Source organism: Cryptomeria japonica, chromosome 5 (genome assembly GCF_030272615.1).
Source record: "Cryptomeria japonica chromosome 5, Sugi_1.0, whole genome shotgun sequence".
NCBI classification, from domain to species: domain Eukaryota; kingdom Viridiplantae; phylum Streptophyta; class Pinopsida; order Cupressales; family Cupressaceae; genus Cryptomeria; species Cryptomeria japonica.
In genome coordinates this window covers 149,672,941-149,685,028 of record NC_081409.1, presented here as the reverse complement: position 1 = coordinate 149,685,028, position 12,088 = coordinate 149,672,941, and the positions used below count along the sequence as shown (strand labels likewise).

At 33.1% G+C, this 12,088-nt stretch overlaps 1 long non-coding RNA gene across 1 annotated transcript; it reads left to right on the top strand.

Annotated features, from left to right (window-relative positions):
- The first annotated feature begins 8,106 nt into the window (after window positions 1–8,106).
- Window positions 8,107–8,563, top strand: LOC131067587 (uncharacterized). Its single transcript, XR_009111844.2, has 3 exons — window positions 8,107–8,179; window positions 8,282–8,353; window positions 8,456–8,563. It is a non-coding gene; the product is annotated as an uncharacterized LOC131067587 (long non-coding RNA).
- The last annotated feature ends 3,525 nt before the right edge of the window (window positions 8,564–12,088 follow it).

The window sequence follows — 12,088 nt, the reverse complement described above, 5'->3', positions numbered from 1 at the left end:
GACACAAAGAAAAGAAGTATACCGGCACAGAGGCCGACATGATTTTGTTATATTATATTTTGTTTATTATTGTAAAAACTTTGTAAGCTGACTTGGCAAATTGTAAAATGACTCATATATAAAAGAGATCATTGTAGACATTTTGTAATGAGTGAGGAACATTGAGGAAAAATATTAGGCAGACCTATTATGCGAAATATAGGCTAAGGGTTTATGTAAGAAGCAGAGCAGCAACCGGTACTGGATCAGGCATTATAGATGCTATTGTAAAGTAGTACAAGATATTGGATTTGTATAATCCTCATTGTAAGTCAATGAGACTTCCCATTGAGCAGTGAGCTCTAGGCAGTTGGCCTTCCTACATGTGCAGGCCCCTATTGTAAGTAATATTCTCTTATTGGCCAGTGAGTGAATATTGTGGGTCACAAATCCCATCGAGGTTTTTCCCACATCGGGTTTCCTTGTTAAATCCTTGTGTTATGGTGTGCTTTTCATGTGGATGTTCTTGATTCTATTTATTGCATTATTTCTTGCTTATCGGTACATTGTTATAATATGTTCTGCATGTTTTAAGTTAAGCAATTCTATACATTGGTTAGATACTGATTTACCCCCCCCCCTCTCAGTATCTGTGGGATTCCTAACAGTTATCCCAAGAACCATTTGGGTTACTGAAATGGGGTATGAAACTGATGACCACATAATAGAAACATATGCAAAAGCCCTCCTGGAAGCATCTAAGAAACCTAAAGAAGAGGTATTTGGCAGTGCTGAGACTATTGAAAACCAAATTCAATCAAAGAAAAGGGTTAAGAAGGTTGAAGCAACAGTTAGAAGAGGATCTAGGCAAGCAAAAGCTATTAAGGATGATGTACTCAAACAAACTGGTATTACTGAAGATGAGTTAGAAGCACTTCAACTGGAAACTCACCTTTCACCGGTTGGAAATTCTTTGAAAAGTGATATACGAGCTGCATTCAAAAGAGTTGTGAGAAAAAGGAAACCTTCACCGCTATCTACACCTTCTCCTAGAAGAACCAGACAGAAACAATAGGCAGTAAGGCCCATGGATAGGAAATTAACTCCAAAGAAGAAGTTAACCCCCAAGAAGAAGACTCAACAAACCATTGCTCCGATTGACAAACTTCTCAATAAAATAACAGAGGATGGAAAGCTAAAAAACATCAACAAATTATATGACTCATTATCAACTGATGACAAGGAAAAAGTTGAAAATAGTGTAATCCTACACTTGGATATTTACAAAATATTTTTGATGCAAGTTGTGGATGAATTACCAACAAAACTGTTCAAAAGACTTGAAGCTAGAAGGCAAGCTATTGTAGAGCTTGATAAGAAAATAAAAATTGAAAAACTACTTGCTGTATATCTAGTCAACTCACAAAATGAGATAGATAAATTGATCTTTGAGGTTAACCAGTCAGTATTTTCAATTGCACACTGGCATATAGCAGTTATGGTTGGTAGAGTGAATGAGGTTGTAGAGGAAACACCTAATGCATGGAACATATTCCTTGTAGAGAAGGAAAAACAGGAAGAATATTGAAACCCTAAACCCATCAAAGTATACCAAAAAGATAAGGATAAGGGAATAGGTAAGGTTGGTGGTCCACCCAGCATAAAAATAACAGATAACTTATCCCCACCGCCTCTAGATACTCTACCAGTAGTTGCCACTGACAATCAATCGGCTAGTGAGAGTATGGATGTATCACATGAGGACACAAATCCAGATTCCGAGGTGTTATATACAATGAACATTGACACTCAGAAAGTCAATATTGTGGTAGATAAGGATTCAACAGGGAAAACAGATAGCACAGAAAGTAATCCGGTAGGTGACAACACTGAGAAATAGGCAGAGCCACAGGCTCCCTCATAGCAACAGGTTCATGCAGAGACAGTGCCACGGGCAACAACTCAGCAATCCAAACCTTTGTTTAAAGAGATGTAAACACAAACTGACCTACTAGAGGTCACCACAAGCAAAGAAATTGCTCCCACCGATGGAATACAAATTGTTGACTCTTCAAATGAAGAATTCAAACTGACAAATGTGACAAAAGTTCTTTTGGATTCTATCAAGAAGATAACAGAGTGTAGTTCACAAGCATACAAAGTAATTGATGACACAATTCCAATTTTGAAAATGATAGCACCTAAGTGCAATGTAGATAATAAATATTCTTTGAATCAACTTGACACATTGTCTAAGTATATTACTGACAACACTGTGACAGTTGAACAAATAAAAGAGGAAGTATTCAAGAAGAGACTAGAGAAGGAAAAACACAAATTCTTTGAAGAAGAAATAAAGAAGTGTACAAGACAATTTGACACTCTTTTATCAAAACTATGTAGTACATTGAAGGAATTTAAAACCTTCTATAGAGATACATGTAAAACTAACTTCTTGATAGTAGATATAGACCAGAAGATCAACAAGATACAGGAAGAAATAAATCAACTAGCTGATAATTTCATTAATTCATCTGAACCATTATTTGTTTTTGAGCAGAAAATAACAAGTTTTGAGGAGGAACTTCTAAAGTTGGAAAGAGAAAAGTAGAGAATAAAAGGAAAGGCTAAAGATCTAAAATGGAGACTTAGTCCAGAATTGGACTACCTTGCCTCCTTAAGAAAAGAAATATCCGATGCTTTAATTCAAGGACAGAAAACACCAGCAGAGTAAATGCAACACCTCACCAGTACAATTCAGAGGATAGAGGTCGCATTAAAAGATAGCAAACAGTTCATTAAGAGCCTGAATCTAGTACTGGCAGATCTTTTTCAGATTGTAACCAACCGGTCATTGATGCCAAAGGGGGAGTAGTGGAATGAAAAAAATAACCAGCAAATGACTCATCAGCTCAGGGGGAGCACATATTCTCTTGGTATACAATTTTTGCCACGACAATTCTGGTAGATTCTTTTTGGATAACAATTTTTGGATTTTTCTCATGAGTGTTGCCATCAATGCCAAAGGGGCAGATTGTTGGCAAATGCACACTCCAATGAGACATTGTAGGTGATTGAAGGTTTTGTCATTGATGGTAACCTTACAATCCTATGACACCGGCAAGACAATTTATCGGCACCAGCAAGGTCAGACTCTACACCGACACACAAACCACTGGTAGTGAAAGGAAGTATACCAGCACAAAAGCCGACAGGAATTTTGTTTATAATATATTTTGTAAATTATTGTAAAATAATTGTAAGCCAACTTGGCAAGTTGTAAAATGACTCATATATATAAGAGATCATTATAGAACATTTTAAGGATGGATAAAAATGAAGAAGATAGGTGAAATAAGGCAGACCTATTATGCGAATTATAGGTTAAGGATTTATGTATGAAGCAGAGCTATAAACTAGTACTAGATCTGGCATAGTAGATGCTATTTTGAAGCAGCACAGGACATTGGATTTATATAATCCATTTTTGTAAGTCAGTGAGTCTTCCCATTTTGTAATTGAGCAGTGAGCTCTAGGCACTTGGCCTTCCTGCATGTGCAGGCCCATCTTGTAGCAGTAATATTCTCTTATTGGCCAGTAAGTGAATATTGTGGGTCACAAATCCCACCGAGGTTTTTCCCACACCGGGTTTCCTCGTTAAACTACTGCGTTATGGTGTGTTTTTCATGTGGTTGTTGTTATCTCTATTTATTGCATTATTTCTTGTTTACCGATATACAGTATTGATATGCTTTACATGCTTTAAGTTAAGAAAATCTTATAACCGGTTAGTTACTAATTCACCCCCCTCCCCCTCTCAATATCTTTGGGAATCCTAACACTTGAAGCACTATTTGCAAGCAAAATGCCTAAAGGTCCAGTTGGAAGTAAGTATGAAGGTAAAACATCATTTAAATGTTTTAACTTCATTAAGATTGGTCATATGGCTTCTAGGTGTCCTGATAGACATGCAAGATTGAAAGAAGAAGCTAAAAGCACATACAAGCCTAACACTGAATATCAAAGGTACAGATTTAAGAAGAATAGAGACAAATCATGTTACTATGCTGATGAAGGAGTTACTGATGATTCTAATGAGGAACCAGCAGACAATGGATGGGATTTTGTTGCTATAATAGAAGATCAACCGACACCTACTATTCAACTGGTAGAGCATGCCCTGGCAGCTAAAATTGAAGATAAAGATGAATGAATTATTGATTCTGGATGTTCACATCATATGACTTGTGATAAGAGTAAATTATCAACCTTTCAGGAATGGAATGGAGGTCTAGTTACTAAAATTGGAGTTTGGTTTACATAGGTTCATAAAGGAAGCTAATATGCCAAATATATAATTCATTAATACAAAATAAAAAATATTCTTGATTTATAATGTTGATTGATAATGAGTTTTCTAAATGGGGTGCTAATTATATATACATCTGAAAGATTTGAAAAATATAATTCCCAAGAAGTATTTTGAATATACAATTGAGGATATATATAATCTCATGGTTAAAGATGCTTAATTTCGATGAAAGTTATTTTTTGTATTACTATGTAAGAAATCCATAAATGGAATGAAAGTAAGACATGGCCATCTAGCATAGATCATCTTATATGTTGAAGGAGTATTTTGAGTTATATTAGAATTATTTGATGTGATTAAGTCCTAATTTTAGGATATGTAGAGTTCTTTTACTTTTAAGGTTGAAATAAAACATGGTGATTATGTTTTATTATCACTTTTATGCTTAACCTAGGTAAAAGTTTTAATGGAATTATTTTCATATTTAGATATATAGATCACAACTTATTATTATTTGTATGTTTCTTGTTTCTTTGAAAGAAATGCATATTGATTTATTTATAAGTAATAATTTATCTAATTATGCATTTATGAAATATATAGAAATTGAGATTTTTTTATTGAGGCTAATTAATTTTAAAACTCAATGGTTATATCCACTATCTAATGATGTAATATATCCAATGTTCTCCCCTTCTTACATATATTTGAACAAGAGATGGAATATTTCAAGACTTGAATGCAACCCTTATGTAAACTTTAATGATGTACATCTACTGATCCTCCTCACTAACCAAGAAACACTAGACTAACTCCATTAATGAATATTTCGAATTTAAAACCTATCAAATGTCTATAAAACATGAGAGAACCTAAAGGGTCTATATCCTCCTTGCCTAATGAGAGAGCAACATTTCTTTGAAAGTCCCAATGAGCCTCAAATGATCCTAATGAATGTAGGGCAGTCTTAATGAACCTAAGAAAGTCCTAATGAGCCTAAGAAAGCAATAATGAACTTGGGACAATCCTAATGAACCTAGGATAGTCCTAATGAACCTACGATAGTGTAAACAAGCCTAGTATAGTGTAAGAAAAAAACACTACAAAAAAGACCTCAAATGCGTTAAATGAATTTCCCAATAACGCACTCGTGTTTATCTTTTTTTGGTCATTTGGCTACCTTTTTTTACAACATCTTGGTGTATACGCCCCTAAGAAGACCTTTTCCTCAAAACTTTCTTGGATCATGAACTCCTCATGTGCACCAAACATTTAAGTTGCCACTTGGAAGCTTCTAATGCACACAATCCTTTCAATCAATCTACTCCATTGATCTCTCAAAACAATCTTAGTATTTAATCCTCTATCCTTCATTTCTTATTGAACTTTGTAAGAGAATTTGTGTATGGATTGATATCTTAAATTTTATAGAAAGATTATATATGAAAACAAATGATTGCGGAGTTTTATAATAAATGATTTATAGGAAATAATATTTTTTGAAGACCTTTTGTAAATTATAATCTTGTGTAGATTTGATTATGGGAGAAATTTAATGGTGAAATATGCTTAACTCTTCAAAAGTTTTGATGTTTTGTCTTTACATGACAACCACTTAGAATATAATATGTTTTAAGTATGTCATTTATAGTCATGGGAGATTAGTTTTTTTTTAAGATTGTTTGAAGACTAATCAATGTAATATGAATTGATGACAATTATCTCAAAACTACGTAATTGAATTCTAATAGATTTATGATGTTTCATTGAAAGTTTTTATTAAGTTTTATGCGCAAATTTTATATTTCAAGATTCAATAGTATGTACATGTATATTTTTTTAAGTTCAATATTATATTATATATTTCATGTGTATCTCATTCAACAACATAGAAATGTTACTATTTATAAATGTTTTTTTTTAATTTAGTAAAATAGATTCTTCTTTGACATAGAGTTGTATATAATTCATGTATATCTTTATATATGCAGGAGTTCTTTGCCATCATGGATGTTTTTGACATAGATGAACTATTAGGTGAAAATCCCCCACCACAACCCCCTCCTCCTCCTCCTCCTCCTCCACCACCACCACCACCACCGCCACCACCACAACCCCCTAGATTGGATGAAATTCGTTTAAGAGAACGAATTAATGAAAACCTACAAGTGATTGAACAAAACATTGCTGCTATCCAAAATGAGCAAGTCACGCCACCCCATCTTGTAGAGTTTGCAAAATCAATGCAAACTGTTGTCGAGTCAGTTAGATCTGTTGATTCTCAATTAGATCAATTTCATAGACGATGATAAGAGTTGTGTGATTTTTATGCCGATGGTTTAACTTATAGACAAATCACAGATTTGAAAATAACCAAAGCTCATTTATGTCCATATTTTACCAACCCAAAAACAAGAGAACCAATGCAACCTAACCAGAAAAGAATTTCAATTAGGTGGTGTGTGCATCCAGAAATGGCTAGATACTTTTGGGATAGATGGTGGATGGTTTTTGATTATCCACCACATCGTAATTATGAGGTCCCTTTTTATTTTTTGAAGAAATTATACTGTGAGTTTGTAATGAACCAAAAACCAAATTATTTTGATATTAAGTCATTCCAGGGTGTTGGTCGTGGAATGCCACAGCATAGATTAGGGGCACGGAGTAATAATCCCCTACCGGATCCACCCATAGTTCCACTTGTTGCTCCATCGATTCCTGCAGATGTCCAAAATACATCATTCATTTCGACATTAGATGCTTTGACTTCCCTCACAGGGAACCTGAGTGAGCAAGCTGCTCACATGGCATCTGCTCCTCGATGGATGCCACATATGTGTTCGAGTTGTCATGAGACGTGTGTAGGTCCTACTACTGCTGCAGGATCTACTTCAGTTCCAGATGAGCATGATGCAGCAGATGATAGTATGATGACATCTTATATGGATTTTCTTTGCTCGGATGTTCATCTTGACCAGGTATAGATATATATAATATACATGTACATGTCAATGTTTTTATGTACTTTATTAAATATAGGTATAAACTAAGTGCATCTCTTTTTTTATACAATCTAATACTTCATTAAATAAATTTTGTTTATGTAGATAAGGACTACGCCTAATATTAGAGTTAATATTGCATCTACTGGAAGACAACTCGGCACACCTTATGGGGTATAGTATAAATTTCTATCTAGACATTGTACTAGATCTTTTTAAGTTAATATGCTATCGTCGTATATTATATAAATTTTCATGTTGATACATTGAATGCTTCTTTCTCCAGGATTCAGGTCATGAGGGACCCTCTACATCACATCAAGAAGAGGGTCTGACTATTGTGACACCATCTATGGTATGTATCTTATAATTCTTAACTTAAATATGAACTCTTACAATATTGTAACTTTACTTGAAATTATTTAGTACACATATATATGTTCACTAAATATGATTTCATTAAATGCATGTATGCAGGTGGACACTACCATTAGGATAGGTTATCCTCATAATTTTGATCAGAGCCAATTTGAACGCACATCGACATCCTTTGAGGTATTAATATGTAATACTTAATTTGATCTTATTTTTACTCTTAATTTAAGATTTAATTGGACACTTTGAATTTGACCTTGTACAGGAGTTAGCTAGCACTGCATTTGGTGTTGATACTGCACAAGATACTGCTACAGGATCTGATGAGCATATGGTAAGTTTGTAACTTAATTTATGAATTCTACTATATTTGATAAATGATTCTTTTAATAGTTAATTTCAAGTAATATTTTAATATTATTTTTTTATTGTACAGCATGAGACAGGTGGATCTGGACCACGTCCCGAGGACAAGAGAGATACTGCTATAGGATCTGATGAGCATATGGTAAGTTTGTAACTTAATTTACGAATTCTACTATATTTGATAAATGATTCTTTTAATAGTTAATTTCAAGTAATATTTTAATATTATTTTTTTATTGTACAGCATGAGACAGGTGGATCTGGACCACGTCCTGGGGACAAGAGAGATACTGCTACAGGATCTGATGAGCATATGGTAAGTTTGTAACTTAATTTACGAATTCTACTATATTTGATAAATGATTCTTTTAATAGTTAATTTCAAGTAATATTTTAATATTATTTTTTTATTGTACAGCATGAGACAGGTGGATCTGGACCACGTCCTGGGGACAAGAGACCACGAGATGTTATTGATGATAGCACTTAGATTTTACTATTTATTTGGCTTTGATATGTACTTTTTTATGGACTTTACACATTTGTTTACACGTGCACATACTTTATATATATGGATAGTTGCATAATAGGATTAGATCATATATATTTTGTGCATACTTTATATATTTTGTGCACATTAGATATTATGTGGAGTGAACATCATGTTACCATCTAGACATATATATGGATTAGATATTATATGGATTATGTGGACTTGAAATTTTACTATTTATTTGGCTCTGATATGTACTATTTTACGGGCTTTACATATTTGTTTACACGTGCACACCCATACTTTATATATATGGATAGTTTCATAATAGGATTAGATCATATATATTATGTGCATACTTTATGTGTATTGTGCGCATTAGATATTATGTGGACTTGAAATTATGTGCACATTAGATCATATATATTGACTTGAAATTATGTGGACTTGAAATTTTATTTATGGAAGTTGTGCTTAAACAACTTTATAGGCATTATGTGGACTTGTAATTTTATTTTTGGAATTTTATTTAAATAGTTCTTGTGATTAGATAAACTACATGTGCATACATCTTGAACTAAGTATCGAAACATATCTTATAATTATAACATATTCTAAATCAAAAAGTATCATTTAACAAATATAATGAATAGAACTTGATTAAAACATAATTATCTCATTCATAAATTTGACCAGTAGTCTCTCATTTATGTATATTGTACACAAAATGTAATCAAGAAGACATATCTAAAATAAAATAAATAGTCTATTTAAATTATAATAATAAGGATTTATATCTCTCAAAATACAACATAAAGTATGCACAAACAATAGTAGTCATTGAGGGCAAGTCTACTCTGAGAGACCTAGAAAAAAAAATACATATGATTAGTTTTTATAATCAGGATGCATTGAATTTAAAATACAACATAAAGTATGCACAAACAATATAGTAGTCATTGAGGCCAAGTCTACTCTGAGAGACCTAGAAAAAGTAAATACATATGATTAGTTTTTATAATCAGAATACATTGAATTTAAAATACAAATGGATTTGCCTTAAGGGTACAAAAATTTAACTTACTTGTAATTATTCAAAATGAAACATAAAGTATGCACAAATAACTTTGTTTTCATTGATGCCTTCTACTTGTGGTAGACCTGAAACAAAATTTTAGTAGATTAGATTTTGTAATTATGATTCATGATTTAAAATACTATATATAATATGCATCGCGACTTTTAAAAGGGAGGTGGATTAAGGGTTCAAATTATAACTTACTTGATATTCATTCTATTATACCATCTGCATCCTCTCTCTTTTGCAAAGCATCTATAATTGTCTCGTGCTCTTCCATAGAGAGAGTCCATAATTGTTTATTAGCAGGCCTGCCACGATATCTATCCAATTTTATATTAGTTGCCACTACCAAATGTGAGTAATGTATAATCTTTTTCTCTAATTCATAATCTTTAAATGCGGGCAATCCATTCTTTCTTGTTAGATATTTGCGTAGCCAAGTGCCAACAACAACCACAGATCCTGTTGGATAGTCATAACCATCATCATCTACTCGAGGAGTAGTTAGCTTATGTTTTGGCTCTACACATCGAGCCAACCAATACTCTGTCCCCTCTTCATTGTCCTCTGGTGCAACAACAGCATAGACATGTCCTGTGCACAAAACAATTTTATTTTAATATTTAATGAGAAATAAAAACAAAAATATACACTGTAAGATTTCATAAATTTATGTACTATTTAATAAATCAAAACAAATTTCAAAAATAATTTTACCTTGTTGTATAAGATCTGAAATGCGATCATAGTCATTTGATGCAAACATTTGATCCATATCTTCATCAGTTCTTTCATGCGGATCATTTGCATCTATGGGTGTCAATGATCTTTGTTGCCATTCTTCAACCCATTCTTTATTCTCACAAAATTCCCAATCTCCGGAAACACAAAACTGACAAAAGCAAGCAAGTTGCCTTGTGAATATAGTCCATGTGTTTGAATTAGAACTCTTAAACGAATGCCATTTAGTTGATCCAATGATGGTATTACAATCATGCCGAATAGGAATACTATCTTCCTCTATCAACCAGAAGAAACGTCGAATTGCAGAGTTTTCAGTTGATCCTTTTGACAACTTTGAATTGCACCAATCTACAACTGCACGAGCATCTCTGAATTTCACTGCATCCTCGAATTTCAATTGTTCTCTAGCAAGAGCTCTTTTTATACAGGCACCGGCTCCATCCTGTTCCCCCTTACCATGTCCCGCTTCAAAAAAACTCCATAAATGTTGGACATTGGTTATCTTGTGAACTTTGCATAGCCAATAAAACATTCTTGCATTTTTGAATTGTCCAGTGCAGTTATCTGACCATATCATATGTTGTTTCATGTCAATTTCTCTTTCCTTAAGATTATCATAAAATACCTCGAAACAATGTTGGACAAACTCTGAAGAGTGTAATCGATTATCACTAACATAGAAATGATACTCCCTCAAAAATTTTCTGTTATCTTCTGTACTGTCATGGTCATGTCTATATATAATGTGCACAAATATGGCCACTTGCACTGAGTTGTAGTATTGTGATTGAGTTTCCTCTTGTGGTTTTAGAGTATAATTTTCTGCAAAATCCACAACTGATACTATTGTTCCAATTGGAAATGTGTTCTTGCATATGCGAAACTGTCCATCAAGCCATCGGGCATGTTGGGAATGTTTCACATATTTTGGAACAATATGAGTTTTAAACTCACTAATAAATGCATTCACACTATTCTGTTCTGTAATCAATTCTAAATGTTTCCCCATCTTTCCATCCTTTAGAGGGTATTCTATATTTTTAAATCTCCTAACATCAACCATTTTTTGTCCAAACTCAGATGAAACATGTTCATGCAAACATTCACCTATCGAAGAATAGTTCCCACATAAATTGCAAAGACCATAAATGCATGAACTGGAAAGAAATAATTGTTCATTAGGTGGTTTACAAAATAAACTTCCAATAAAATCTTTTATAGTTTCAGGTGGAACATAAACACCACAATCCTGCACAAGATCATTACCATGCAACATACAACAAATATATCGAAAAACATCATAATAGTAACGAAACTGGACATGAGTTTTACAACAACAAGATATTCTTTGTTTATTGATTTTAACATACCAGGGTTTGCATTTTTCAAATGATCTTTGACTAATTCGTAAATTCATTAACACAGATTCATCACTAAATTTTTTAAAGAATTCAGTTTGAGTCATGTCAAGAAGATGTTTTGGATGAGGATCACGAATTTTTGATCCCACCCTTAACTTTAAAACATCTCTAACATTTGATGAAACTCTAGTGTTATCATGCCAAAATTTTGTAATTAATTGTTTAGTTTCATCATTTAATTTCATGTCTGACCTTTGAAGTCTACCACTAAAACTCCAACAATGGTTTAGTGGATCAATTTCAATTGTGTCTCTTCTTTTGGCCGCTCTTGACAAGGTTCTACGATGTAAGTTCAAATAGCCACTTATATCA